The sequence below is a fragment of the Manis javanica genome, chromosome 12 (assembly GCF_040802235.1).
Source record: "Manis javanica isolate MJ-LG chromosome 12, MJ_LKY, whole genome shotgun sequence".
Taxonomy (NCBI): Eukaryota; Metazoa; Chordata; class Mammalia; order Pholidota; family Manidae; genus Manis; species Manis javanica.
The window spans coordinates 3,646,095-3,673,221 of NC_133167.1; the positions used below are offsets into that span (position 1 = coordinate 3,646,095).

General features: G+C 51.3%; 2 long non-coding RNA genes across 8 annotated transcripts in view; one reads left to right on the forward strand and one right to left on the reverse strand.

Moving 5' to 3' along the window:
• LOC118970783 (uncharacterized) overlaps nt 1-27,127 on the reverse strand; it is a 49,300-nt gene extending 22,173 nt beyond the window's left edge. For 2 of the 7 annotated variants that reach the window (XR_012123428.1, XR_012123427.1), the window contains exons 1-2: nt 25,854-25,988; nt 7,735-8,745 (exon numbers count right to left, since the gene is read on the reverse strand). This is a non-coding gene — a long non-coding RNA (uncharacterized lncRNA). Of the gene's footprint in view, nt 1-7,734; nt 8,746-10,617; nt 10,744-25,853; nt 25,990-26,717 lie in introns of those variants that run through there. The other 5 variants (XR_005058891.2, XR_012123433.1, XR_012123429.1 and 2 more) reach the window with 4 other exon arrangements.
• On the forward strand, nt 24,549-26,035 carry LOC140844902 (uncharacterized). Its single transcript, XR_012123434.1, has 3 exons — nt 24,549-24,708; nt 25,256-25,329; nt 25,927-26,035. It is a non-coding gene; the product is annotated as an uncharacterized lncRNA (long non-coding RNA).

Here is a 27,127-nt window from a genome sequence, read left to right on the forward strand (position 1 = left end):
ATTTCACACACACACAAACACACACACTACAAGGAATATGTCTGTAATCAATAACCCTAGAGGTCTTCACCAAATTACCCCAGGAAGAACATAGGTCCACGAGCTTCTCACAGCTTGCAGGAAATTTTGGGGTGTTTGCTTTAGTGTGTACGAACCAACTCAAGGCCAGTCAAAGAGGACCAACCATTCACCTCTACCTTTCTAGACACATAGCGGGGATACCTAAGTCTCTCGGGCACTTGGAAAGGGAATTTCACTTGAGTACATGCCCTTGGAATATGTAATTCTCTGTGCAAATATTTGCTTGGACTGTCCATGCCTCCAGGAGTAACCCTAGAGAAGCTTGTTAAAGGGTGGCTGTGCAGCAGAGGGGGTCTGCTGTAGTTTTCTTTGCCGAGCAAGTACTTAGCAGTTGTCTGACAGTTTGAATTGCATAAACCATAAAATTTACAACAGCTCAGAAGATCAAAGACCACACCGGACATCACAGAGCAAGAAATAATACAAAGACCTCTTTCCTGGGGTGTCAGGTGACCTCACAGTCATGAAAACCACCCAGAGATGAAAACCTGGTTGAATCTATCTCCCCTGAGCCCCTTGCAAAAGTTGTCAACCCAAATTTTGGGAAAGTCCTTCAAGGTCACCTCCCACTCTAAATTTCTGTAGGTAGTCATTATTCAAGAATCAAATCTTTAAGTAACCAAAAAATAGAACTCAGTGCATTTTTAAGGACCTGAAAATCTATTTAAATAAAAATTATACTAATTTTCAGTGATTAAGTGCCCAAGTAGGTAACAAAAGTAATAATAATAAAATTCATGTGACATCTATTATTTGACATCCAAAATTGCCAGTTTTGAAGAGATTACATATGGCATTTACCTCTGCCAACTTTCAGTACCAAGTCTCAGAGAATTTAGGATTGGACATCACCATGTGCAATAAACAAATACATTATGAAATTAAGCATGGCTTTGGACACTCACTGCTAAGGAAAAAGCTTCAGTAAATAAAGGGAGAAATTATTTCACACTAAATAAAACCTTCAACAGACGTTATCACTTCTCTCTGCCCCCAGAACGCCCATTCGTTCCTGTTTCCAGGAGCCCTTCCATTCCTGCGTCAGCATGTGCGGAGCCGGGCACATACACCTGGGGGAGGAGGGGTGGGACAGGCCCTGCCCTGGAGCTGAGGTCTCCACCGGGCCGGAGCCTCACCTGTGTGCTGGAAGAGCCAGATGTGCAGAGAGGAGCCAGCTTAAGGGGCTTCAGGCCCTCTGTGCAGTCATGCACCAGCCTGGACTGTGCCAGTCAATAAAAAGAGAAAAACTTTCTTTTTTCCAGGGCCTCGATGAAAGGGGGAGAAGATCCTCTCTGCCTTGAGGCTTCCCCTGGCTGGGGCCGCCCTTCGGGTGTCTGAGCTGGCTGGGTCATCCTCCCCACTAGGAAGCTGCAGCAGCCCCTAGTCAAGGACTGGGGACCATAGGCTGGGGCAGGGGACATTTCTGCTAGAATCAACAGGACTAACTGCAGAGGCTGAGGAAGACAGGGCACAGGTCCTGAGCCCAGGGCAGGAAGGCAGGTGAGCAGTGACACCGTTGTCCCCGGGACAGAGCTGGCGGGGAGGGGAAGCAAGGACAACAGCTGCTAAATGCTTGGTGCTGAGCTAGATGCTCTTTGCAGAGTGAGGGGGGACCAAGTTCAGCGTCAGCACACAGGGGGCAAGGTGAGCTGCCTGCTGGAAATCTGGGGGTTGGGTCCAGCAGCAGGCACACACCCGGGAGGACTGGACCTCGGAAATCACTCTATGCTGCACTGAAGGCCGGTTCACTGGGGAAGGTGGTCTTTCTCCACAGGCTGCAGAGAGCAAGAAGGAAAGAACAGGCATGGTTCAAAACACCAGGAAACCTCAATATTGAGGGGCTGCAGAAAAGGAGAGCTGTCCGTCTGTCTGTGTCCTTGGGGAGAAAGGATCTCCCCCGTGTCCTTGAAGGCCTGCCCCTGAGAAGTAGCTCAGTGAAGACGTGTTGAATGAAAGAATGAATGCCCTTGAGAGATCTCCTTTGTTGTGTTGTTTCTTTTTATTTTTTTCCTTTGGTTTAAGAAATTTATTAGGGAGGCTCTATCCTCCGACCATCCACCCAGCTGCCTTTACGTGGTCAGCGGGATGATGGGAGACTGTTGCTGACATAGATGCCCTTGAAATCTTCAGGGTAACATGGCTGACTTGGTTTAAAACTCCTCGCACCATGCCTCGTGGCCAGTGCAACTCCTGAAACCCTTATATAAGAAAGTCTCCCAAACCTGTACCCTGAGCAAGCCACCCACAGGTTTCAAACGTACCCAGTGGCAACAAAATTAAGTTGGTCTAGATGTGTCGGCCCAAGCCCACCCCTGCAGCATCGAGCTGATTCTGCTCGGGGCCTGTGTGCCCGTGGCCGGCGTGGGGCTTGCCCTTCTGGCCCTGGGAGCTCCTCTCGTGCCTTTGGCGCCCAGAACCATCAGAGGCCATCAAAGGCCACATTACACCTGCCCTAGGGAAGAGATGAGGGTTCTTTGATTCATTTTGTTGAGGGATCTCCTCTGAATCCTAGACCAAAAATAAGTACCTTTCTACCTGGACAAGTCGCCTCATCTCCCTGACTTTTTCTCGAACGATGATTCCACAGGCCGTGAGAGAGTAAGCCAGAGAAGGAAATGGCCAGCACAGGGCCCGCTTCTCTCCTGGACCACGTTTTCCCAGAAACGGAGGCTGCTGACTGGATGTTGTGAGGTCCCTTCTGCTGACTCTCCAGGACTGTGTGCAAACGCAGAGAGCAGAGAGGCACGGTCAGCAGGGAGGGTCCGGCCCACAGAGGGCAGCAGGCGAAGGCAGGTGGCATGGCTGAATTCCCGTCTTGGCTCAAATCCTGGATGAGAGAGAGAACACTCTTCCTCTGTGATCACTGTCATGACTGACAGGTTCTGCAGGGCTCCCGCCACCAGTGCAGAGTGCAGATATGTAGGCGCAGGGCACTCGGAGCGCAGCCCTGACGCCGGAGATGCCCCCCCACCCCAGCCGCCAACTGAGTCCATTGGGGCTGCACTCCCGCCCTCGGCCTCCTTTGCCTTCCAGAGATGCTGAAGAATGGGATGCAGACGTGACAAGCATATAGTCTGACCAAAGGAGACCTGTAAGTTTCTAAAGCTAAAAATAAGATATTGAGATTCCCTACGTCGTAATGAGGCATTTGTCTTACTCCTACAATTCTGGCAAAGACCCTCTAAGATGAATCTGAGAGCAGTTCATAGATGAACAGACTCTCAATTTAAAGGAAAATCTAAGGACCTTTGTTTTCAAAGCACACAGCCAATAAAAGATGCAGAACATTCCCAAAACTTGGAATAAAGAAGGAAAACAAATGCCCTAAGAGTCAGCCGTAATATCTACACCCTGGGAGGCATGCCAGGTATTGCACAAAACTCACTTTAGAAACGGGCTGGGCACCCGTTCCCACAGAGCCCGCTGTCCTTCCGTATGAGGACAGAAAGCACCAGCAGACCGGGGTTGGTAGCCACAGGGGCCCAGGACAGAGACCCATGTCCAGCACAGGTGGACTAGAACGCACAGCCGCTTGCATATGCCCTGACATGGGGCCACACCGCTCCTTTCCACCTGTGGAACAATTCCCACGAGTGGAGAAGGGAATTGGTGTGTAAACGGAGTGTCTGTTGTCTGCTGTCAGTTGGACTCGTCCGCTGGTGGCCCTCAAGCTGCGTGGCTTCCCCACGTGCATGTCCACAACAAGGAGGCCCGTCGTATTTTTGGACATGCATTCGCCTGGATGCAAATCAGTTCACAATGCTCCACTCGGGACCAGCATTCCTGGGCCCCCTGCACTTGGGAACATGGTCTGCCTTCACCCCGCAGAGCCCTGTTTCCAAGAGGGCAGGACAGGGTTCCTTTGCCAGGCCTGGTGCCCACCCCGGGGTCTCCTGAGGCCCCTGGAGCCGCTGTGCCGGGAGCGGGGTGGGTGCTGTCCCCAGTGCCTGATGGACACCAGAGAAATGGAATAAAAGCCTTTAACAGGGGGGGCTGCTTCCTCCCTCAGTGATGTCAGGGCTGGGACCGCCCTGAGAAACTGGACCACCTCCAGGTCCTTTCTACAACACCCCACCTGCGGCCACGTTTCACGGCCCGGATGTTGCCCTGGAAACCAGAGTAATTCCTCAGACATCCTCCTAGTCCCACAGCATTCAGGAACTTTCTGTGGAGACAGGTGGGGACCTCATGGTTGTTTTTACAGATGAAGGAAGAAAGCCAGCACGTTTCTGCCATCGTTTCCATAATGAACTGAATTACAGCTTTGCCTCCTAAAAAAAAAAACCTGGGAAAAACTCAACTCTCAGGACAGACAAATCAAAAGCTTACTGGTCATTTTGCAAAGGGAACCACCAGCAGCTTCATCTGGATGGGTGGCTTTCCTGGGGTTCATGAAAAGGCAAAGCTAAGCGCCCCCAGGGGTAGGGCCATACCCACAGCCCCTGGCCCTCAGGTCCTGGAGAGCCGGCCAGCTCGGGAGGGGCTGCAGCCAGCGGGCAGATGTTCCGGTCTGATGCAGGCTGTGGCGGGAGCCAGGAGTAGAGTGGGCCCCAGAGCCCCAGATAGCCCACGGTGCTGGCGCCCTGACATCAGCACTGAGGAAGAGACAGTGTCCTCTAGATCTTTTTGCACTGCTGTTCTGCATGCAATGTGCAGACTCACAGTGGCCAGTGTAATGCCCCAAGGAGAAGGTGTCATATGTGGGGACACGCTCCATGTTCTCCTTAAACCAGGCTCCTGGGTGTGTGAGGGTAACCTGACCGTGCCAGCAGGGCGTCAGCTGTCTGAGCCCCTCGGAGGCCCAGGCTGGAAACCTCTAGCACTGGCACTGCTGGAGCTGTGCTATCCCCCAGGCACCCCAAGACCCCCAGACCCTGGGCTCTGCACACTCTTTCAGAATCTTCCACCTGAGCCCTCTGTGCTCCCTGCCTTCTGCCCAGAGGCCCCACATCTGCACCCTGCCTTCACCCCCTCCTTCTCTACAAACACCCCAGTAGGGCTTGCTGTGGCCAGCCAGCTCGGACCTGCCTCAGCTCCATCCTGCCTTCTGCCCTGACCCCAGCCCTGGCCACCAGCCTGCAGCTGCCGGTCCCGGGGCCCGTGTTTGAGCACCGACAAGCCCCACACACACCGCGAGCCTGAGTGACCAGAGCCTTTCCTTCTCCACGTCCTGCCTGGGGCGACTTCACATGTGTGCCTGGAGGGCATGAAGAGGCCTGCACAGCAGGTCAAGGAGGCCAGCTTGGAGCAGCATCTGTGGTGGGGCTGCCCAGGAGGCCGTCAGACAGGCCCCAAGCTCCTGTCTCAGGTCTGTGTCCACCCACGACACTCCAGCCTCCTCCTAGGCCTCCAGCTGCCCAGCCGGGCCTGCTTTGAGGGTCAGATGCAAACACTGGTTCGCCGCAGATTATTTCAACAGGGCCCATGCCCGTTGGAGCTAGCAGCCAAGGGGTGTGCACAGGCGTGTACACACACACATGCACACACAGAGACAAGGCCCAAAAGCAGATGTCTTTCCAAAGGGCCCACAGTGTGCCAGCCTCTCTGCCTGATGAGCACCGGGCTGCAGTTTGGACACATTACAAAAGGCAATGGGACTGACGACTTGGGGCTGAGGTAGGAGAACCGTCTGTCATAAGGAAGACCACAGAAGGAAAGCAGAGTGTGGACATGAGCCTGCCTCACTCGCCTGCTGACAGAGGTGAGCTTGAGTTCATGGATCACGCACCAGTCCCAGGATGCTCTGTGCAGGCCCCAGGGGACACGGGGGACCAGGGAGGGTCTGGCCCTGTCTCTGTGACCCTCCACTCACTGCCGAGGCAGTGACCCAGTAAGTGCTATGCAGAAAGAGGCAAGTGGTAGAACGCTTCAGGGGCAGGAAGCCCCAGCCGAGATGGTGAGGTCGGCCACACTGAGGGGCAACACTCACGCTGAGTCAAGGCTGAGGGGTAGGCCCTGCTACGGAGGGCGTAGGAGTGATGTAGGCTGAGGACCTACCGTGTGTGCGAAAGTCCTGGGGCAGGAAAGAGCTTGACACAATTAATGATTGTAAGAAACAAAGGATGGGGAGAGGGACCCGTGGGGCTCTCAGCTCAGGGGCAGGGCCAGACGGGGCAGGCACTGGCCATGGTGCGGAGCCGGGAGTCCATTCTAAAAGCAACACTGAGGTTTTAGGGGGCTTTATGGAAGGAGATGACAGTCTATTTGGTAAGCATCTGCCTGGCTGTCATGTGGAGACAGCAGGGAGCAGGCAGCAAAGGCTTTGCAGGTACTCCACAAGAAGAAAGGTTGGGGGTGGGTGGGAGGGTGCAAGGTCACCTGGGAGTGGGGGCCAGGTGAAAGGGTCAGAGCGTCACCGCTGGCTGGAGCCTCTGAGCAGAAGGCAGCCTGGGGAAGATGGCTGGGGTCCTGGGCAGGAGGCCGAGGGATGCCCTTTGTCCTGGGACCTGCACAGTGCAGGGAAGGGGAGAAAGAGGCCAAGACAGTGCACCTGCAGGAGATTCCGGGCCCAGAGGCTTGGCCTGGGAGAGGCTCAGATCATGAGCAAGTGAGCAAGTGGAAGAGGTGAGATACGGAGGCAGCTGGCTCCTCCTGCACCCTGGACATCTGGGTGGAGTCCCAGTGTTCAGGCCAGGCTGGCAGAGGGCAGAGGGTGCTGGCCAGGCTGCCCAGGTGCAGCCCCTCAGCAGAGACCACATGATGGTGGAACAAATGAATGGACCTTCTCCTTCAGCCCTGAGTGTTCGAGGTTAGTGTTATAACTGACTTAGGTTCGGGAATGGGAGAGCCTTCTACCTCTGGAAGCCTCTCCAACTAGGTTTCTGGCAGCCAGCGCCAGCAGGCTTCTGGTCCCTCCGTCTTACAAGAGGCACAGAGATGTGGGCTGCTGGAAGGGAAAACCTGTGGGCCGTCCACTATGTTGACCTTGGACTGGGCCCAGACTTCTTATCCAGCTGGAATGGACTCAAATAGCCTCCTGTCCATCAGGGCTGTGCCAGGGCTTGACTGGACCGTGCAGCCTTTTGACTCCAGCCACAGGACTAGCCTTATTCCTAGAGTGCCCTCAGGGCCCCCCTGCTCCCAGGTGCTTGCTAGTGCCTGCAGGCCGTATACGGAGGGTCTTTTCATCCCGGTACAGGAGAATGGATCAGAATGCAAGTGTCTGATTGAAGCGAAACAATGGCTGAAAGACATGAACATTATTAATCTAGGAATACAAATATCTATTGAATATTCAATTCCTTCTGTGCAGGTACATGCTGAAGTCTACAGAATTGTCTCCATTAACTCTCACAGGAACCCTGGGAGCAGACACTATGACCTCCATGCTGCAGGGGAGGAAGAAAGAGGTGCTCAGCAGGTTTAGACATCATTCTATGAAGGGGAAAGAGGGGAGTTCACGCACTTGCTTTTATTGGTGGGCTCCCCAGACCCCAAGTTCTTCACTGCCTTGGCGAGCGTGGGAATGGGTAACCAATCACACCTGGGCCCACAGCACAGGGACGGTAGTGGGGCTCATCCTAGTCCTGTCCTCACGGGAGAAAAGGTGGAGAGAGGCAGGCTATTGCGCGCTCGAAGCAGGCAGGATTCATGATTAGGGAAAGACCTAGAAACCGGAGGCTGGAACACAGAATGCCCCTCAAGTTGTCTTACCTTTTTGTCTCTGAGAGACCAAGAGACCTCTTCTCAGATCAACCCTCGGAGAGTTAAATCCCAGCACTGCCATTCACAGCAAGCACGGCCTTGGGCAGGTGGCCTCGCCACTCTAAGTCTGCTCATCCACGAGGCGGAGGAGGGTGATGACCACCTGCCCTGCAGGTGGAGGGCCGGAATTCCCACTGAGCACGAGACCCTAGTGCATCACATGGCCGACAGGGGGCAGCGCAGTTCCTTCTACAAAGGGCACCAGCCCCAGGCTCCAGGATTTATGAAGCTGCTTTGTTTTCTTTTTGAAGCAAGTCCAATTTAGTTTTACAGGCTCTTACTTCCAAGAAATTGGTGGGTCAAGGTGTCTGTTTTCAGTTTTTGACTCAAGTGCATGGCAACAAGAATAAAATCCCTTTTCAAAAAGGATCCACACCCTCTTTATTCTTGGTGAATTCCAGTAAACCAAACAGTAATATAACCCACAGTGGCCGGGTTTAGAAGGGTAAGGGCACGGAAGTACTCTTGCACCTCCTTATTCTCTCACTGGTACTTTCTGGTCGTTTGTTCACAGGGCCTTCCGACCGCAGGAACGCCACCACCCAAGGGTCTCTGAGGTCTCGATGGTATTCGAAGTTCCACCAAGCACAGCTGGCCTGGGTAGAGAGCCCCCAGGTCTGAATCTTCTCACCGACCTTGGTAAGCCGCTTGTCCCGCCGCATCCATGTTATTAATACATCAATTCAACAAATAACCCTTGGTGGGTGTTTTTAGATATGAGGTTCTAATACACTTGGTTTGGGACAGGGGAGGACTCAGGAAGGTTCCCACTTGGTTTGTCTGCCTTCCCAAGACGCCCTCCGTCCCTGCTTCCGAAGGAAATTTAGAGGCCATTCCAGTCACGTGGACCCTGCTTTGCAGGTGTTTCGTGTTCAATGTACCAGTGTCACTGGCGATGCCAAGTCACGCGGCATGAGTAGCAATTCAATTCTCTTGCTGTGATGCACATTATGAAGGTACCTTTTGGTGGAAAGAGATTACAAGAAACAGAGCTGTGAAGGTCAAGAATGTCCGAAGTGAGAGAGCAAGCCAAAGGCGATGCAGTAACTATTACTTCTGAAAACTAATTAAGCCATACTTGGGATGGAGGTAGGATTGCCAGATAGCGTAGAGGACACCCAGCTGAAGTTGAATTTCAGATCACCAATGAAGGTTTTACTGTTACCTCATGCAGTATTAGGATACACATACACCACAAAACTCTAGTCAATGTTTACCTGAAATTCAAATTTAACTGAGAGTCCTGTACATTTATTTGCTAAATCTGACAACTTAAGATGGAGGCCCTGCCAATAATATCCTCAAATGACCTCCTTTACGCCAATCCCATCACTCTATTACTCCATTTAGGAGCAACCAGTTTCAGTGGCTGCTTCTTGTGTATCATGGTTCTTAGCTAGAAACTTTTGTTGCGAACATTTCTAGTTTATGACGTCACATTCCCACAGATGTTCCATTAACTCTTAAATGCAACCTGGTCCTGTAAACAATTTTTTAATTGTACAAACTCATAGATGTATCCTATTATTGCTCAGCATTTTTTTGCTTTATAGGTTTTGTTTTCCAAGTCTGTGCATAATGTTTGCATGCTGTTATCTTTTTTTTAAAAAGCTTGAATACCATTAAAGTATTATTTACATTTTCAGGCTGCTTCACATTGTTGAGTGTTTCCTAATGTGGAAATTGAATTTGCTAAATTTCAAGCACAAAATATTTGGCCTGGCTATTAATTGCTTCGTTGCTTGTAACACAATCACAACTTAGCGTTAATGGGAAATTTATTAGGAGGGCACAGGTTTGCCTCGTGGAGCCCATGACAAGCCTGGTGGCGCCTCTGCGTGGGCCTGGCTACCCATCCCCCATTGTCTCTCCAAGTCTCTCTCTGTCTCTGTCTCTGTCTCTCTCTCCCTCTGCATAATCTCTCAGCACTGGCACTCTGCATCCCTGTAGAATGCCCACCCTCACAAGTCAGTGTTTTCTGCTCCAGTGAGCTCACGGCTTCCCCAGCCCCACATTTATCCACTTCTTACCCCACACACCAGTGGACACTAATTCAATTCACTGGATCCCAGGTCCATATTATGGGAATAGCTTCTGACTGGCCCAGCCAGGTCCAGTGGCCCCTGCAGCCATGGCCCAGGAGCCATATCCAGTCTTGGGTATGGCCTAGGGCAGTTCGAGGATCATCATGTAAAGGCTGGAGGATAGCTCCCAACTCCACGTATCTGAGGCACCTGATCTGTCAGTCAGAGTCTCTGGCAAGTAGATTCTGGACCCAGGCACATATTTGAGTGTCATGGGCGATCATACCCTGCGGTCATCATTCAGAAAGAAGCTCAGAGGAATGTGTCTGGTTTATACATGCCACCGCATTCCTACAAGTGAGTTACCAACTCGCCTCAGGATCCTTAAACCATTACGATTAGTAAGTGGGTTATGGTCATCACACAAATAGGGGACATCATCCACTGGGGCCTGTTCAGAGGATGTTCATAAAGTTGCTAGTGAAAATCTATCTAAATGAGTGTGTATTATGCATAAATTCTCAAAAGGTTTTATGCAGGCAGAGTCCCACACAGTGACTTCCACACGCTCATGAACCCACATAAAGTCCTTAGATGTTTCCTTCAGCTATTATGTCACATCCTCAGTGCCCCTTCTTTTACCTGTGTATGTTTGTCTGTTTTGATACCTAATTAGTATCTGCCCATCAAGACAAAGTAGGAAGTAGCCATAAGCAGAAAGGAAAAAATATCATCCCCAGATAAAACACAGCCACAGTTTAAAAAGTAGGATCACTCTATACACCTGGCTTTCTTACTTAAAACATACCATCTTTCTGGGTCAGCAAAGACATTTAACGGCCACATGGTATGTCACTGCAATAACGTGAGGCCGTGTCATGATGTTGCACCCAGCTCCTCGCCGTCAGGCATGTCGGATGTCCTGTGATGTCCTCGATGCTGTACTGTACCTCCTTCATCACCGAGGCTGCATTTTTGCACATCACATATTTCAGTAGTTTAGAATTGTGGCTTTGGTTTCATCCTTGACCCAACAGTTACATAGGAATGTTTTGTTTTGTTTTGTCTTGCTTTGTTTTAATTTTCTTGGGCCTGCAGTTTCCTGTTTATAGCTTTGTCATTTCGCCTGAGTTTTACTGAATTGTGTGGTCAAAGAATGTGGCTAGTACTATTTCTGCTCTTTGAAAATTATGTTTTGTTTTGTTTTCTTAGATAACTAAATATATACCAGCTTTGGTAAAGGGCACCTGGGGCAGCTGAAGGTGCTGGGTTCTCCCTGCAGAGGGCATCCAGAGACTTGAGCTCTCGGTTCACGGGGCTTCATTACAGCACTCCAATCCACGTGCTCATTTTTTTATGTGATCTCTTTACAACCAAGGAATGGCCTCCCACTACTATTTGTTTCTGTCAAGTCTCTTCTCACTAATGTCAAGCTAGAGTGTCTCCTCCTCGTGTGGTCTGGTTGGTGTGAAAGTCCAGGGAGATGAGTTCACTCGTTTGCTCGCACAGCATTCTTCCGGGTATCAGACATCTTTCTGCAGGAATAAAAGTCATCAGTATGTCGAAACACCAGTATCTCTCATCCATAGCTATTGTATTTTCTTCTACTATTCTTCCATTTCTTTTGCTTCATCCTGAAAGAGTCCAAGAATTACCTGACTTTTACCTTTTTGGATCCCATTTTAAATTCAGTTACAACTTCATTTTTCTCTAACCATGTTTTCTTAAATCTTCCATTTCCCTTTGTTCCCCATCTTATGGCCTCATAGCTCATGCACAGCATCTGAAAGGGGGGAAAGAAGATGATGTCCACATTTCCCCACCGTTTCCTCTAGTAAATTTTTAAAATACGTTTTCTTCCTGTTGATTGCGACATGAGTCTGTGTCCTTCTCTCATGTTGCAGCATCTTCTCGGGTGAGTGTCAATTTGAGACGTCACAGGTGCCGCCGGGCCCCAGCAGCAGGGCTCGCTCTCTCCCCAGGCATGGCATGGGGCGGGCGGCTGACTGCTGGCCCCGGGGCCTGAGCGTGGCCCGGCCAGTCCCTGGCCTCTGCCTGCCCTCTGCTTTCAGTGCTGCTGACGTTGGCCCCGGCTCCTTTTGTCTTACCATTAACCTGTGCCATCAGTTCCACGGGAGAGAAGCCGGGCACTTCATCTTCCCCCATGATGTTCACGGGAATGGCACCAATAGCTGGTAAAGCCAACAAGGCTCTAATTATGTGCCAAGAACAGTCTTGATGTCTAACACACATCAACCCATTTCATCTTCAAGAGCCAGACACTGTTATTATTCCCACTTTGCAGATGTGAGGGCCTTGCTCCCAGAGGTACAGCTGCTGAGTGGCACCGACCCTCGAACTCAGTCCAGCTCCAGAGTCGGCCCCTGAATGCCCCGTTAGGCCTCTCAACCAGTACATGAAACTGGCCCGGCTGCTGTGCACTCCAGCATTTAGCTCCCTGGTGACAAGGATGTGGGAAATGGCAGTACACGCTCAAATCCGGGCTCCCACTGACACTCCTAGAGAGGACCCTTGGGCCATGAGGCAGTTGTAAAATTAGCGGGCTGTAGAGACGAGCGCCTTTTCTTCTCTCTGCCGGGGCTGGTGGAGCAGACGCCACCCCTGCGCTCATCAGGACAAGTCCTGGGAGCGGCCTTTCCACACGAGCTTCAAAGAAGCATCGGGCAAAATAGCCACTGCTCACCACATGTGAGACGCAGGAAAGCATCTGAACTGCACACTTGCCTGCCAGCAGCACCTGCACTTCGAACGTTGCTCCTTCTTGCAATTATCTTCCATGAGCTCATCACGGTATGTTCTGTGTTTCAGGCAAAACACGAAGTTTAACAGACATGTAACTGGACAGACATAAAAAGTGCCAAGAAAATGCTAAATAACCATCTTATAGCTGGTGCCCAAGAACAGCAGACAGCTGGATGGAAATAATATTCAGCTTGATGCCCAGAGAGACTTGAGCACCTCCCTCTGATGGCCTCTCAACCACGCACCCCACAGCCCTGTGACTGTGATCTCCGTCCCCTCCACACACACCCAAGGCGAGTGTGAAGTTCCTCCAAGGGCCATGGAAAAATCACCTCCGTCTCTTTATCCAAATGGGAAGCCTCCCAAACTGTCTGTTTTCTAGCTACCAAAATGCTAACTTCATTGCCAAAATGAATTAAGTATTTAAAAGATATTTTGCCCAATTAGTGCTACGACATACCAATGGAAGCGTTTGTGGGGTTCCTCCTTTCCTTAATTAGAGATCTCCATGGGGAAATAAACAAATACCCTCTATTAAACAACATTTAGATAAGAGGTTGGGAATGCATCGCCATCTGAGGTACAGAAACATCTAAATGCTGGGAGGTGTGTGATTAATTTGGAGAATTCCGAGGTCTTGCTGGGTGATCTCAAACAAGTCTCCATGCCTCGACTGACTTTCCCAATCTGTAAAATCTTGCAGGGATATTAAGATCAGTTAAGGAATGTCTTTAAAGCACTTTGAACTCCTAGAGTTAGACATTAAATAAATACCCAGTGTTATTAGAACTCCACTGGGGCAATAGAATGCTCGAAATGGGACTTCATTATAAATACTCTCTGATGTTTGCCAAGAATAAATTGAATGGGCAAAGGCAACATACTTGGCTGTAACTTAATCCAAACTTGGCTTATTTGCCAAAACTTGGCATCATGATACATGAATAGGGAACTCTGGAGAGAACATGAAAGAGTGCTATTATTTTGAGCCAACTCTGTAGCAAAATTTCCATATCTTCCATTTATTTGGTCTATTCTTTATAGAGGAAAGAAAAAGTAGAAAATAAAAATAAAGGTCCATAAGCCTGTTTGCACTTTCCTACAGTCAATGTGACTGAGTGTAAATTGATTTAAGGATGGCAAAAATCAATACCCCCATTGATTGACTAAGATGGAGACAAACCAAGATTTCCTTTTGTAAGTTCCTGCAGCAATAGCTACAGTGGTTCTAAACTCCTTTTGCATGGTAATAATAACCATTTTCTGTGAGCTGATCATAGAAAGCTATTCCTCCAATCAAATTAGATGTACTTTAAAGTCTAACATCTTATAAAGAAATCATGATTTTCCTTGAGTTGCAAGGGAGTTTAGAATTGCAAATTCAAAGCTTTTATATTACCTCAAAGAGTGCACAATGATTTGGAGTTTTTATCAAGACACAAGATGAGGTGGTTACCATTACTGAGAAGCAGGATATTCAGTCTGTCAGGAAAATCAAAAGGGATGGTGGGGTGCAGAGAAAATCCCAACCAAGCCTGGAGTTGGGGTTTCTGGAGCCTGGTCTCCCCTCCCGTCATGACTGACAATGTGGGAGAACAATCCCGTCTGTGTATCTGTTTCCTGCTCTATAAAACGACAGCAGAGAGCCAGTGAACTTCCTGCCTTACATAGCCACTTTTCTCAAAAGCATTCCAAGTGAGAATGTGGCCAGAAGCATACATTTCTGGAGGGAAATCACCCCAGATTGATGCTTAAGCCCTCATTCATAACCAAGAATAAATGTTCTGGAACAATGTTCTTTAATCAAACCTGATGTCTAAGTTTTTTCCCCATCATCATCTTACCGGAAAAAGAAAATGACTTTATGTCCACAAAACACAGTTGGGTGTGTTTAGCAGCAAACCTCATGTGTCCCAGCGTTTAACTTGAGCATGTAAATGAGAAAGCCGACTGAAAGGATGGAAAATCGGTGCTGCCAACAGGGCCTCGAGGAAACTATGGGAATTGGAGCCAGACACACACAGCCGGACCCCAGTGCATCCACCCAATCTTTCACAAGTTCATTTTCCTCCAAGCACATGGCCCTGAGCCGCAGTAGAGGGGCCACAACACAGCACGGCTGAGCTGTAGCAGGGTCTGAGTGAGGGCCGCAGTGCAAGGCCCGCAAAGGCCGCTCCCTGAAGTCTGGGAACTCACACCATCCAAGAGAAAACAAGCGTCACACAAAGATTTAGGAGGCCATTGGCTCACTGGGCTGGGAACTGCGGCCATGGGATTCCAAGGTCTGAGGAGACCGCTGCTGGCAGCAGGCATCACACTCCTGCCACAGCATCCTGATGAGGATGAGGGCCAGATGCCCAGACCAGTGGGAGGTCTGCAGCACAGTGGGAGCTGCGCCCAGCTCTCCCGATTCCCTGGTCCCGAAGCCTAGACAAGTAGCTCATTAGACCTGTGGTCCATGAGGACCGAACGAGCTCACACACCACCACACTTAGCTTGGGGCCTGAGAGGCCAGTGGGCTGCTGGCTCCTTCTCTCCCACAACCCACTGTGGTCTCACCCTCCAGAATATTCTGCATCATTGCATCTCGGGGGATCCCTGGGTAAGCTCCACACAGCAATGGCAGAACAATCTGGAAGCCGTGGTCTTCAGCACGTTGGCCAGGGTGTCCACTTGAGCTCATGATTCCCACCAAGGCTTGACATTACACCACGGCTCCACACCCCTCCAGAGAGCTCTGCGGTGGTGCAGGGGGCACCACTAACTGCTGCACGTCCACGGGCTGTCCTCTGGCTTCTTTCCTCTGCATGAAGTGGGCGTTCCGGAGAGCATCCTGTCCCGACTTCGCCAGGCTCTGGAGGAAACGTACATCCACCGCATTGTTCCAGCCATCCTGGCATTGAGCTAATTGGAGTGTAAATACCAGTCGGCCCCTCTGCACATCCTTGCCCAGAAAGGTCAGCACTTACTTGTGTCAGAGTCCAGGAATGGTGCTTTCTAGCCTTCATCAGAACTTCTGAGGAATGTGAAGGAGTAAAATCAAGAATATTCTTCCTTCATGTGCAATGGGGAAGGGATGAACCCAGAATCAGAGCCAACACCTGTGCACATGCACATGAGCACACCCTCAGACAGGAGCACACAATCACGTGTGCACATGTCCACACTCGGCATACATGTACTCACACTCATGCACAGGTACACACACCCCGACACATACTCATGCATACTCTCACACTCTTTTTTGCATGCACCCACACACATGCACATGTCTGCACAGACAAGCATGTGCTCCCACGCTCCCACACATGCGTGCACACACTAATCATCCACACCCGCGGGCAGCCTAGGAAATGAAGCGCTGACAGTACAGGGTCACCTTCCAAATCCCTGTACCAGGGCAACACTACCGGAGCCCGTCGAGTCCCAGGTCACAGAGGAGCTTGCTTAATGGGTGCCATTGCGTTGACAGTATGCAGGCTTATTGGCAAGAAACCATCCTTGGCTGGACGTGCCCATGGTTACTTCCACTTGTGCACGGGCAGGTCTTGGCCTGACCTCCAGGGCCCTAGACGGGTGGAGTGGGCCAGTGTGACGCCCCCACACACCAGCACGCAGGGCCTTGAATCACTGCTGCTGCACAAGCTGCCCGAGTGAGGCCTCCGGACCTCCAGACCCTGGGTGGGTCCCCGAGACCCTGCCCCTGCGCATGCGCACACGCACACAGAGCCGTCGCCCAGCCGCTGCGCCCCAGCCGCGGCCTTGGTTTTCAGTTCCAGCTGCGTGGAGACCTTTCTGAAGCTCCAGTCCACCTGGGAGAGGCCCAGATTCCCTGCTGCTCAATGAACCACACCCCCCCACACACCCTTTTTTTTTAAAGATGGAACTTGGCTGCACAGCAAACGTCCTTTACTCTTACTATGTGTAGAAAACTGACATTTCCATCTCAAAAATTTACACTACAATATTTTAAGCAGCAGATTTTTAGCATTTCAACAAAACTCATGAATTCTACTCCACGACACGGACTTATTAACTTACTCCATCAGGAGGTAAGATCCGTCCCGGGAGGGGCCGTCACAGCAGGCTGCGCCAGGGGGCTGCGGCGTGTCCTTCCCCTCCCCTCACTGGCACTGGCTGACCTGGGGCTGCCCTCTCTGCCCGTGTCCCCCCCCTATGGCAGCCCTCCCCAGCACCCTCCCCTCCAGCCAGGGTAGATGCGGGAGCTCCCAGCTTCCCACTCCGTGATGCACATGGTGGCTCATGAGCCCATGGGAAAGACCAGCCCCTACCAGCCTCCAAGCGCCCACGCCACTGCCACGGTTCCCCGGTTCAGCAGATCCCACCGAGCATTCAGAAGGGCTGGGCTGGGAGAGGGGGGTGCAGAGAGTCTGAAACAGGGTCCCCACACTTCTGTTTCAAAAGTCCAGCAAGGACCTTGGGCAGTGTGACCACAGCAGCCTGGGCCCCCGGATGCAGAGAGGGGCTACTACCAAAACAGGGTGCTGGAAGGCCTGCAGGGATGGGCGGGCATGCGGGGGGAATCCTGATAAGGCAAAAGCACAAGCCTTCTTTACACACAGTGAAGATGCTCTCATGGGATCATTTGTCAGAGCAAAACACATGGAAATGCCTGCACGAGTTTGCCAGGACCGCGCAACAAAGCACCACAATGGGGGCCTAACCAGCAGAAACGGATCGTCTCTCAGTCCTGGAGGCTGGGAGTCTGAGATCATGGTGTCCACAGGTTTAGTCGCTCAGAGGTCATGAAGAGCCATCTGGTCCAGGCCTCCCTCCTTGGCCTGCAGACAGTCGGCTTCTCGCTGTGTCTTCCATGGATCTTCCCTCTGTGTAGGTCTATCTCTGGATCCAAATTTCACTCTCTTTATGAGGACACCAGTCAGAGGACACCACCCTCATGCCCTAATTTTAACCTGATTGCCTCTGTAGAGCCCCTCTCTCCAAATAAGGTCACCTTCTAGGGGTTAGGGCACCAGTATATGGATCTGGGGGAGACACAGTTTAACCCATACAATGTCCAATTATCATGATTAGTCACATAGTGGGAAATTACAAACCATTTAAAAGGCGGTTTAGAATACTCTATGTTAATATGGAAAATGCTGGGGCTGTGAAATGATGTAGAGAAAGTAGACGGGCAGAGAATACAGGCGATGATAGCAACGAGGCGCGCCCATGCTCCGTGCTTTTCCCATTCGTGAGAGTTACCTAGTGCGGCTCTCACGTCCAGAAGTGCACTGCTGCCGGGGTGCTAGAAGCCGTGGTCCTGCCACTCTCCCCTGCTTCCCAAGGATCAGGGCTGACACACACATTCTTTTCAGTTCTCGAGAGGCTGGAATGTGGGCCCCCCAACAGCAGATGCCTCAGCAGGAGCTCCACCTCCAGTTCCAAGAGGTGCTGGGACAGCAAAGGTGTCAGGTCTTCCTACAACCCAGGGACCTGCCGAAGGAGATCCCGGAGGTCTGGTGTGGACGTCCACGTGCCTCCATCCCTGGTCCAGCAGCACAGGACATGCATGCCTGTCCTCGATCCAGGGGGTGAGGTGTGCTGAAGGGACTCAGGAATGAAACTGACACTGTCCCCAGCCCGGTGCTGGTCTATGTCACGCAGACCCAGGCCCTCCAGTGGGCCACCAGGCTGCAGTGGGGAGAGAGAGCGTGGCTATGCAGCCATCAGCACCTCCCTGACACGGTGGCTTTGCTGGCCACGCAGGGGACTCCAGCCTGCTGCTTGCCAATGAAGGAACACTGAAAATGACTGGGGATGGGGACCCTGGTATGACAGACCCAGACTCAGGTGTGTGACGAGGCCAAGGACAGGCCAGTGCGTGAAGGCTCTGGTGACACACTGCTCTGAGGCGAGTCCTAAGCTCCAGAGGCCTTACTGGTTGGAAAGTGGGGGACACCATGTACAGGGGCAGCAGTGTCCTGTCTCCCTAGCTGGCCACTTGGATTTATCTTTGGACACAGATTGCTACTCTATTTTGGGGGAAAAATATGATTAAAAAAACACTCCAGTCATCACCAAGCAAGGTAAAGGCAAAGCCCTCTGCTGGGACAGGAACGCTGGATGGAAGGGCTGAACTGCCCTGTGCGGTACGGAAGGTCAAAGGCTGCCTCTACCCTGGAAAAATCTGGAATTTGGAAGATTGTCTCAGGGGAGACCAACAGGACCCTGGGACAAGGAGAAATCACAGCTCTCCCTCCAAATGCAGGGCGTGTGGGCTCCAGAAAAGGGCATGGCCCCCGCCGGCCTGGGCTGGTTGACCTGCGTGGGCTGTGGCAGCCCCAGCCTTGCTGTACTTGAAGAGTTAAGGGAAGGGGCCGCATGCACACCGGGGGAGCCAGGTGCCAGGGGTGGCAAACAGCCTGAGGGAAGCCAGACTCACGATGTCCTGAGGGGACAGCAGAGACACTGCACTGTGCTCAGGGGGGACCACAGCTGCTGTGCAAATGACCGCCAGGATGCAAGCAGCTTCTATCCCCTGGGACTGCCAGAATGGACCAACAGTGACCTTCCTGCAACTTGGTTACTGTAAGGCTCCCTGGGCTCCCTGAGGGGGCAGGAGTTCCAGGAAATGGTGCCATCTTGGCTACTATCCCATGGGCCACTGACCGCGAGATTTAGGGGCAGTGGATTACAGAGCCGGTCCTGTTATCTGTCAGGATAGACTACATTATGCTGCCTAATAAACAGCTCACATATCTCAGTGCCTAAACAACAGGGGGCTAGTTCTCACTTATACGTATGTCTGCTGAAGGACAGCTGCAGGCTCTCAGTCACTCCGAGAACCAGGCTAAAGCAGCAGCCTCCATCTCAGCCTGGGATCAGGAAAATGAGAGTCCTGGCAGGTCCTTGCCCTGCCAAATGCCCCACACAGAAATGTGCATGACCACTCGCAACTCAGGACTAATCACCTCGCCCCACCCCACTGTCTGGGTGTCAGACCCTGGAAGGTGACAGGGGACCCTACTGAGACTCCCCACAGCCCTTCTGTGTTCTAGCAGGAACTGCTGTCCCACGTGCCTGGCAGCCCAGCTTCTCCCAGGCCTTCCTTGTAGCTGGAGAAGGTGAAGCCAGCCTCACCCCCCACTCCTCCCGCCAGCGGCTGACTCCATCCAAATGGAGGTGGCGGTCTCCCCCAGCGTCTGGGTTCTGCCAAGAACACAGGCAATTTAAACACAGTCGACCTGGATGGATGGCTGAACCAGAACAGAAAAATCCACCGCCGCCCGAGCGCAGGGTATACCGATTTACCTGAGACTGTAGCCTGCAGGTCACTTGAAACTTCTAGTCTAAGTTCAACTTAAGAGAAAATGATTCATCTTTGATTTCCTAAGAAGGACTCAAATGAAGAGCCAGAGAAAATTTTCTGCTGTCTTGAAATGTTATTTTTTTCTTTTTACTGAGAACAGCAAGCAATTCTACCAGTAAATGTAGAAATTCCTCATGGAAGCTACTTTTCACCACATGGTACTGCCTGTATGTAATTACATTTACCCTTCACGTGGTGGATGCAGAAAGCAGCCTGCAAACTCCATCGAGGCCAAGTGCTGAGTGGCCTCTCCCCTTCCCTGCATGCTTGCCATTTGCTCCAGTTTGAACAAAACCAGCTCGGACAGACAGAGGCTAACTATTATTGGCCGGTGGGTTGACTCCAGCCCCTGGAAATGTTCTGTTTTCTCCACTATTTTTGACAACTGAATGAGTTGCCAATAGTTTGAAATTCATTCTGATTTTAAATATTTATCAGCTATTTCACACTTTAAAAAATCCAGGTATCTGGCTTCCTCCGAAAAACCAAGTGATCAAAAAACACTGGGCCTGAACTCTTGCCTGGCCACAGACAGATGAGCCAGGAGGCAGGTGCCCACGACAACCTTGTCCGCACCCCAGCCCTCTCCTGCACCACCCACCCCTACGCAATGCCTGCCCGGCGGAGACATCTAAGGTTGTGACCCCTGGATAGAGAGTGTGTGTGTTCAGAAGTCAGAGGAACAGAGCTGAGTGTCTGCATCCTCACCGCAGCACCTGGTATCGTGTCTGGTCATGGTGGGGGCTGGTGATACCTGCTGGATGAACCACTGAATGAATGAACAGTGGCACCAGTGGAAACATCTGGGCCTTTGGGTCAGGCACCTGGGCTAACACTGTAGCTCACCCTCTGCCTGATGGTTGGCCAGTCAATTATCACAGTGTACACTGAGTCTGTTGGAACACACAGGTGACCTTGCACAGCTTAGCAGGCAAAAGAGGTCCTTCCTGTTGTGCAGCTGCTCTGGTGAATGGGGTTCTCAGCTGCTCTGGTGAATGGGGTTCTCCATCGTGTCAGCCTGCCCTTGGAGTCAGCCAGTCCTTTGACCCCCTGAAAGGGTTGTCCTTCCTTCTGCAATTGGCACTGCCACTGGTGACACCCTGGGCTGGCAGCACAGACAGCTCAGTCCTGTTCCAGCTTGGCTGGCATTAGCTGTGTGACCTCAGACCACACACACAACCTCTCTGGTTGTCACCTGTAATACCAGGTTTACAGTTTATTTTTCTTTAACACTGCAACCTTTCCTCCAGCTGAAATTCTGCATAGAAGTCCAATTTGTGAAACCAGCCAGAGGCAGGTGGCAGGGACCAGGTACACAGCCTCCCAGTGACCCTTCAGCCCCTATGGCAGAAACCCCCTGAGGGGTTCTCAGGGCAGACTGAAGGCTCACACCCAACAGGTCCTGGAGACCAGACCCCCTTTGGCTCCAGGACCTTTGAATCTCTGCCCTCCGGACTCAGTCAGTCCTGTGGGGATTTTTCTATCTTTAAATTAGGATTCCACATGGCTTTATAGACAGATAAAAAAACAAAACAAACACCAGTGATGCGTAAAGTGCGCTGGCAGCCCTTCCCCACCGTCAAGTCCTCTGAGTCACGAAAGCCTGGCTGCTTTTAAGCTCAACAGGAAGCCCTGGTTCTACATTGTCCATGATCAATACCCTGGCACTGTGTGTGGTCAGAACACCCCATGACTCACCCAGAAACCACGCTCAACGACAGACGAACTGTTACAACTTGTTCTAATTACCTCACAAAGCTTGTGGAGTGCCTAAAAATCCGTCTGGATGAAAGCAGCGATATTAACGTAAAACATTATTATTATCCCAACTACCACCACGGTGCGCCAAGTCCTGGTCCCCCCGCAGGGAAGAGCGTCAAGCTGGGCGCTTGGTCCTCAGCCTCCGGGGCTGCTGGGCAAACAAACAGCCCCGCCAGATGATGCACATCTGCCCAAACGGGCGTTGCCAACGAGCAGGGTGGGTCGGCGGTGGAGGGAGGAGGTGCAGCTCTCCGGAGGGCAATTCCTGCGCCTCTCCATCCTGTGAGTCCAAGCAGGCTTGCTGAGTGTCAGCCACGTGCCGCAGTGATTAGGGCTGCGGAGGGGCAGCCTTTCAAAGACGCCCCCAGGAGATGCTCAAACCCCCTCTCCGCCCAGAGCAGGGTGCTCTGTGTTTTTATTATGGGGCAATTGAAAGTTTCTGGGAGAGCAAGTGATATCCTAAAAGCCATCCACACACACACTCACTTCCCACTAACCCTTAAATGAATGGCTTGCTTTTTCTTCTTTCCTTTTGGGAAAGATTCATAGGCTTGGCCAAGATAGCCCACCGCACTGACTGACGGGACACGGAGGCGGTTCCAGCGGGACCAGCGCCAGGACGGACTGCGCTTGTGGGCTGCGAGTGTCCAACAGGCCTGCCCCTGGAATGCCAGTCCTCGCCGTCCCCTCCTGGCCCCCCAGCCTAGCATGAACTTTGCCTGGGCCAAAAAACCAAATCCGCAAGGACGGGACAAAGCAGGAAGCCATGGACATAAGTAAACAAAGGGCCCAGAGGAAACGGGACATTCTTACCTGTGAACTGAGGGACCACAGGCAGCCGGGAGCCCCCAAAACATTCTTAGGTGAGACTTTGTCACCTGCCCAGGGCCTAACTTTTCTAAACCTGCCCTCTGGAATCAAACAGACTAAGTCCATCTCTTTTAATAAATCTGTGTATGTCTTCTTAAGCGCAGGAGACAGGCAGCAGGCACCCAAGGCTTCCCTGTCCCCAGATGAATTCTTTTGGGTCCCCTGGCCCTTCCTGCTCAGACTGCTGCCACCTGCTCCTGATACTGTGGGTGAGTCCCTGGGGCAGAACGCTTCTCCTGCAAACGGTTGGTGGAGCTACTCCATCCCTGGAGCTGTCTCGTGGCCAGAAGGGATTCATTCACTGGGAAGCCCAGCACGTCTCAGCCTGCACACTATGGACATTCCGGGTCAGCTAATCCTTTGGCGATGGGGGTGGTGATGGGTCCTGTGCAATGCAGGGTGTTTAGCAGCCCCCAGCCCCCACCCACTGATGCCAGTAGCACTTTGCTCCCTGTCCTGATAACCAAAAATGTCTCCAGACATTGCTAATTTCCTCTGGGCAGCAGAGTCACCCTGACGAAGAGCCAGTGGGGTAGAAAATCTGAGTTGGGTCCCTCCAACCATGAGGTTCTAAACGTAATGATTCCATGACTTTCTACCTTTTTCCAAGTCGTAACTTTTTCCAGCTTCGGATTGTGAAACCACTAACAACCTAAAACTAATTTAACTGGGGAAAAAAAAAAACTTGGTATTTCGAAAGACCTCAATTAGTAATGAAAGCAATCCTGAAAGGATTATGCTGGTGAAATTGCAAAAATGCCCAGGCCCCCTTGAAATGAAAACAACAGGAGGGGCAGGTGATCTGAATGGAGGGGAAAATGGTGAAACGTAATTTCTTCAGGATTCCCCTTTTTGGCTAAGAGTTTTCATAACACACAGCTTAGTAAATGACTTCACAAAATGTTCTTTCCACCTGCAAATGATGGGTTTCTTATAATTTCAACTGGCAGGAAGAGGGAGGAAATAAGAGCCAACATTTACATGAAATGAAATTGGATAGCTGGTGTTGAGACTTCTTCAAATACATGGCTGACAGTCAAAACAAGTTTCAAACTACTTGAGAGCCAGATTCATTACTGGCTGTATGGCCACACCTGGGCACTGGTTTCAGGCAGGAAAGCCTGAGCTGAGATTTCAAAGCATCTGATTCTGGTTTGCAATTAGCTCAGAAATCCACAAGCAGGAACCCCCGTGTCAGCCACATCTCCGCATTGTGAAATTTCATTCCCAAAGCCAAGGAGATGATTCCCTTCCCTCATCACCTGCCTGGGACGTCGCAAAAACATCTTTTTAGCGTGATTTTCTTTACTATGGGTAAGATCAGCAGCTAGGATTAAAATGATAGATTTTAAACAAGTTTCCCGCACTGTTTCCTAAAATGTTTCTGCCTAAACCTTCCCTGTGACAGCCACACGCGTTTGGAGGTTGGAACTGAGTCTGACCCAGCTTTGCCACCTGCTGCTCCTCGGGACTTCCTGTTGTACCAGGCACTTTCCTGTCTGTTTTAAATGCTTGGTAAGTCTGCTCACAGAAAAGGGACCAAGCACAAAAAGCTTCTCTGGCCCAGAACTCAGCAGGACCAGGGTATGGATGAGGGAATCCCAGCTGCAAAGACTGCTGACACACCCACGCAGTGTCCAGGTCCCCGACCCGCCCCTAGAGCCTTAGTGCAGTGGTGCTGGTGGCGTTAGCAGCCTCGCTGGCTGTTGGATAGGGAGACCCCTGATTCATAGCACTAGTCAGTTTCCATGGTGTAAACACTCCCACGATGGCCAATTTCAAGCTACCAACTTGAATCAGCCAGCTCCCCGAGTACCTGCAATCTAACATTCAGTTCCTACAAGCAAGCTCATGCCACGTCTGGCCTATCACTGAGCCCCTTGCTCTTTCTCCTATGCAGCACCACCTCGCTTACAGGGCTCTGCTGCACCTTATTTACTCTTGTCTCATAAATGCCAAGGAGTTAAAAACAGTCTGGCAGGAGAACCAGACAATCTGGCTCTGGAAAAGGCAAAGGGGAGTTTGAGTACATTTGGGTTTGCTTTTTTTCTAAGAGACAGGGTTGCTACACAATAGCACAGAAAATGTCAGTGCTTCAACTGTGAGCCCTGAAGGATACACACTGTACCCAACATTAGACACAACCAGATGCTTATCTGCCAGAAGAAGGTAAGGTGATTTATTTTACTCCAACTCTTTTCACTGGAGATCAGCCTGCCTCATAAAATGAAGCTAATCTTTATTATATATCAGGATTGCTTTTACCCATTAAGTTTTTATTATGGTTGAATATTGTTAATGTCCCCCAAAACAACTGAGTCTACTTTACCTACGTTCAAGAAATGATGTTCTAATTTTATATTTATCTTCCGTTGCAGGAAGAACAAAAATAAAGTAGCTTCATAGCTTGACTTGAAACGTTAGGGTCACTGGTTTCTTATTTAAAAGTAAATGACCACATTTGATGAGATGATGCCCATGGGCTTGCCATGTTATACGCCAGAATTCTCCAGGGCAAGGAGAGAAGTTGAGCAAATGGGAATTACAGGACTAACCATCAGAAAGAGAAGTGGCTTTATAAACATAAAAGAAACTCAGTCATAACCTAGCAAGGCTAGGAAAAGGCTTTTGATATAACGCACCAAATAACAATATAAACACCCAAATCAGCTTGAAGCCCCTTCTCACTCACGTTCCACCTTTATGTTTATTCCAGATAAGAAACAGCTGGAAAGAGCGTGAAAAATAAAAAAGTGGCTATTCACTCTTCTGGGTTTCCAAGGAGACAACGTGCGTGATTTTATCTTGACTGGCCAGCCTAACTGGGTTAACCTGTGATCCCCCCACTTAACCCAGGGCTGGGATGGGGAGTAGGTGAGGGGTGGGCGATGGGAGATGGGAAGGGCTGCAAAGCTGATCGTCCAGTTCCCTCTTAGGCAAACTCGCCGAGTACTCAAAACTTGGAGCCAATTCAGGTCCCTCTATCATCTGCCAGACATGTCTGCCATTATCCATACTTCAACGTACAAAGCCAAAACAGCACGGTGGTGCCAAGACTCCATCACCATTAACGTGCCTATTAAAGGTCAGCGGCTGCAGAGTTCAGCCCCGTCGCACAATAATCAGTTCACGTGCAGCGTAACCCAAGGGCTGCCCGAGACAGCCCGTAAAGCCATCCAAATTGGACTGTTCATGAAGGTCAGCCTAAGAGCGCTGATTACAGCCACGGGATTGACACACATAATTAGGTTAGAAAAGCTCTCTGAGTGAAACTGTAGACAGAATCTTATAGAACAGATGTTTATCCGACTCACGTTGTTGGGTGAGTGCCACGCGGCTATGGCTGTGAGATGCTCACGTGGGGACATCCTTCCCTCTCTTGCCCAGTTGTAACTCAGGCCTCGGCTGCGTGGAAGGCAACCGCACTCCCCTGGGGCCAGCTGACCGGCCTGAGGACTCCCGCCTGCCTGCTGCCCCTGCCCCCGCAGGTCTCTGATGGCTCTGGACTCCCACCAAGCCAGAGACAAACTGGAATCTCCCACAGACAGAACCGGGCAGGGGTGGCACTTGACAGAGGAAAGACGGGCAGCCCTCCTGACGGCAGAGCCGCTCCATGACTCCACCCAGCACCATGTCCTGCTCACGACCAGAGGTGGGGGGAGCAGGTCGCCGGGGAGGGTCCCCAGCTGGGGAGAGGGGATAAGGCAGAGGAGACAACGTTCAAGGGACTGAGCAGGCGGCCCCCTTATCTTCTCACACCGGTGGGGAAAGGGAAGGGAGTGGTGGGTGATGCCCAGGAGAGAGCTCAGACGGCGACATCTGCCCCCAGCCTCCCACCACCCCCAAGGGCTTTTCTTTCTGGGTTGAAAATGGCGAGGCCCCATCCAGAACTCAGCAGAGAAGAAACCCCACGCCTCCCGAGGCCACGCCTGAGACCAGAGCTCCATGCCGAGGAGCTTGCTCTGTGCCCGAGTCCCTGACGCCCTTGAGAAAGGAGGCACCCTTCCCCTGCCGTTCTGCCGTCTCCCTCTCTCTGCAGTCTCACAAGCAATGGAAGTCTAGGTACCGGCGTGGACAAGGTGCCCACGACCCTCCCCCCTTGTGTCCCCTAACTTCTCCTGCACTTCCTTCCCTCCTCGCTGACCGGCCCCATCCCCGTGGCCTTGCCACACAGTTACCAGTTCCTGGCATCCTGTTTCCAGAACTGTCCTGCGTCTGTCCTCTCCTCCGCTGCCACCCGCTCCAGGACCCTGCCGTGTCTCACGCTCATCTCTCGCCTCCCACCCTTACCCCTCAACTCCATTCCCCATGTGACAGCCAGACTGATCCACTTGTATTCTTATTCAATCAGGGCATCTCCCTGCCAAAGCCCTTCTGTGGCTTCCTACTGCCATTTGGATAAAATCCAAAATCCCTTACATGCCTGAGAGATGTCGCGTGATTGAGCATAATGGAAAGTAGTAGATTACAGAGCGTCTTACAGAGGCGAAAGCAGAAGTCACAACAACCCCGTGTGAGCTTATTATTTCAAGTTAATATTAAATTTAGCTGTGAGTTTCCTAAAATCCCATCAAAAGTGAAATTCTTT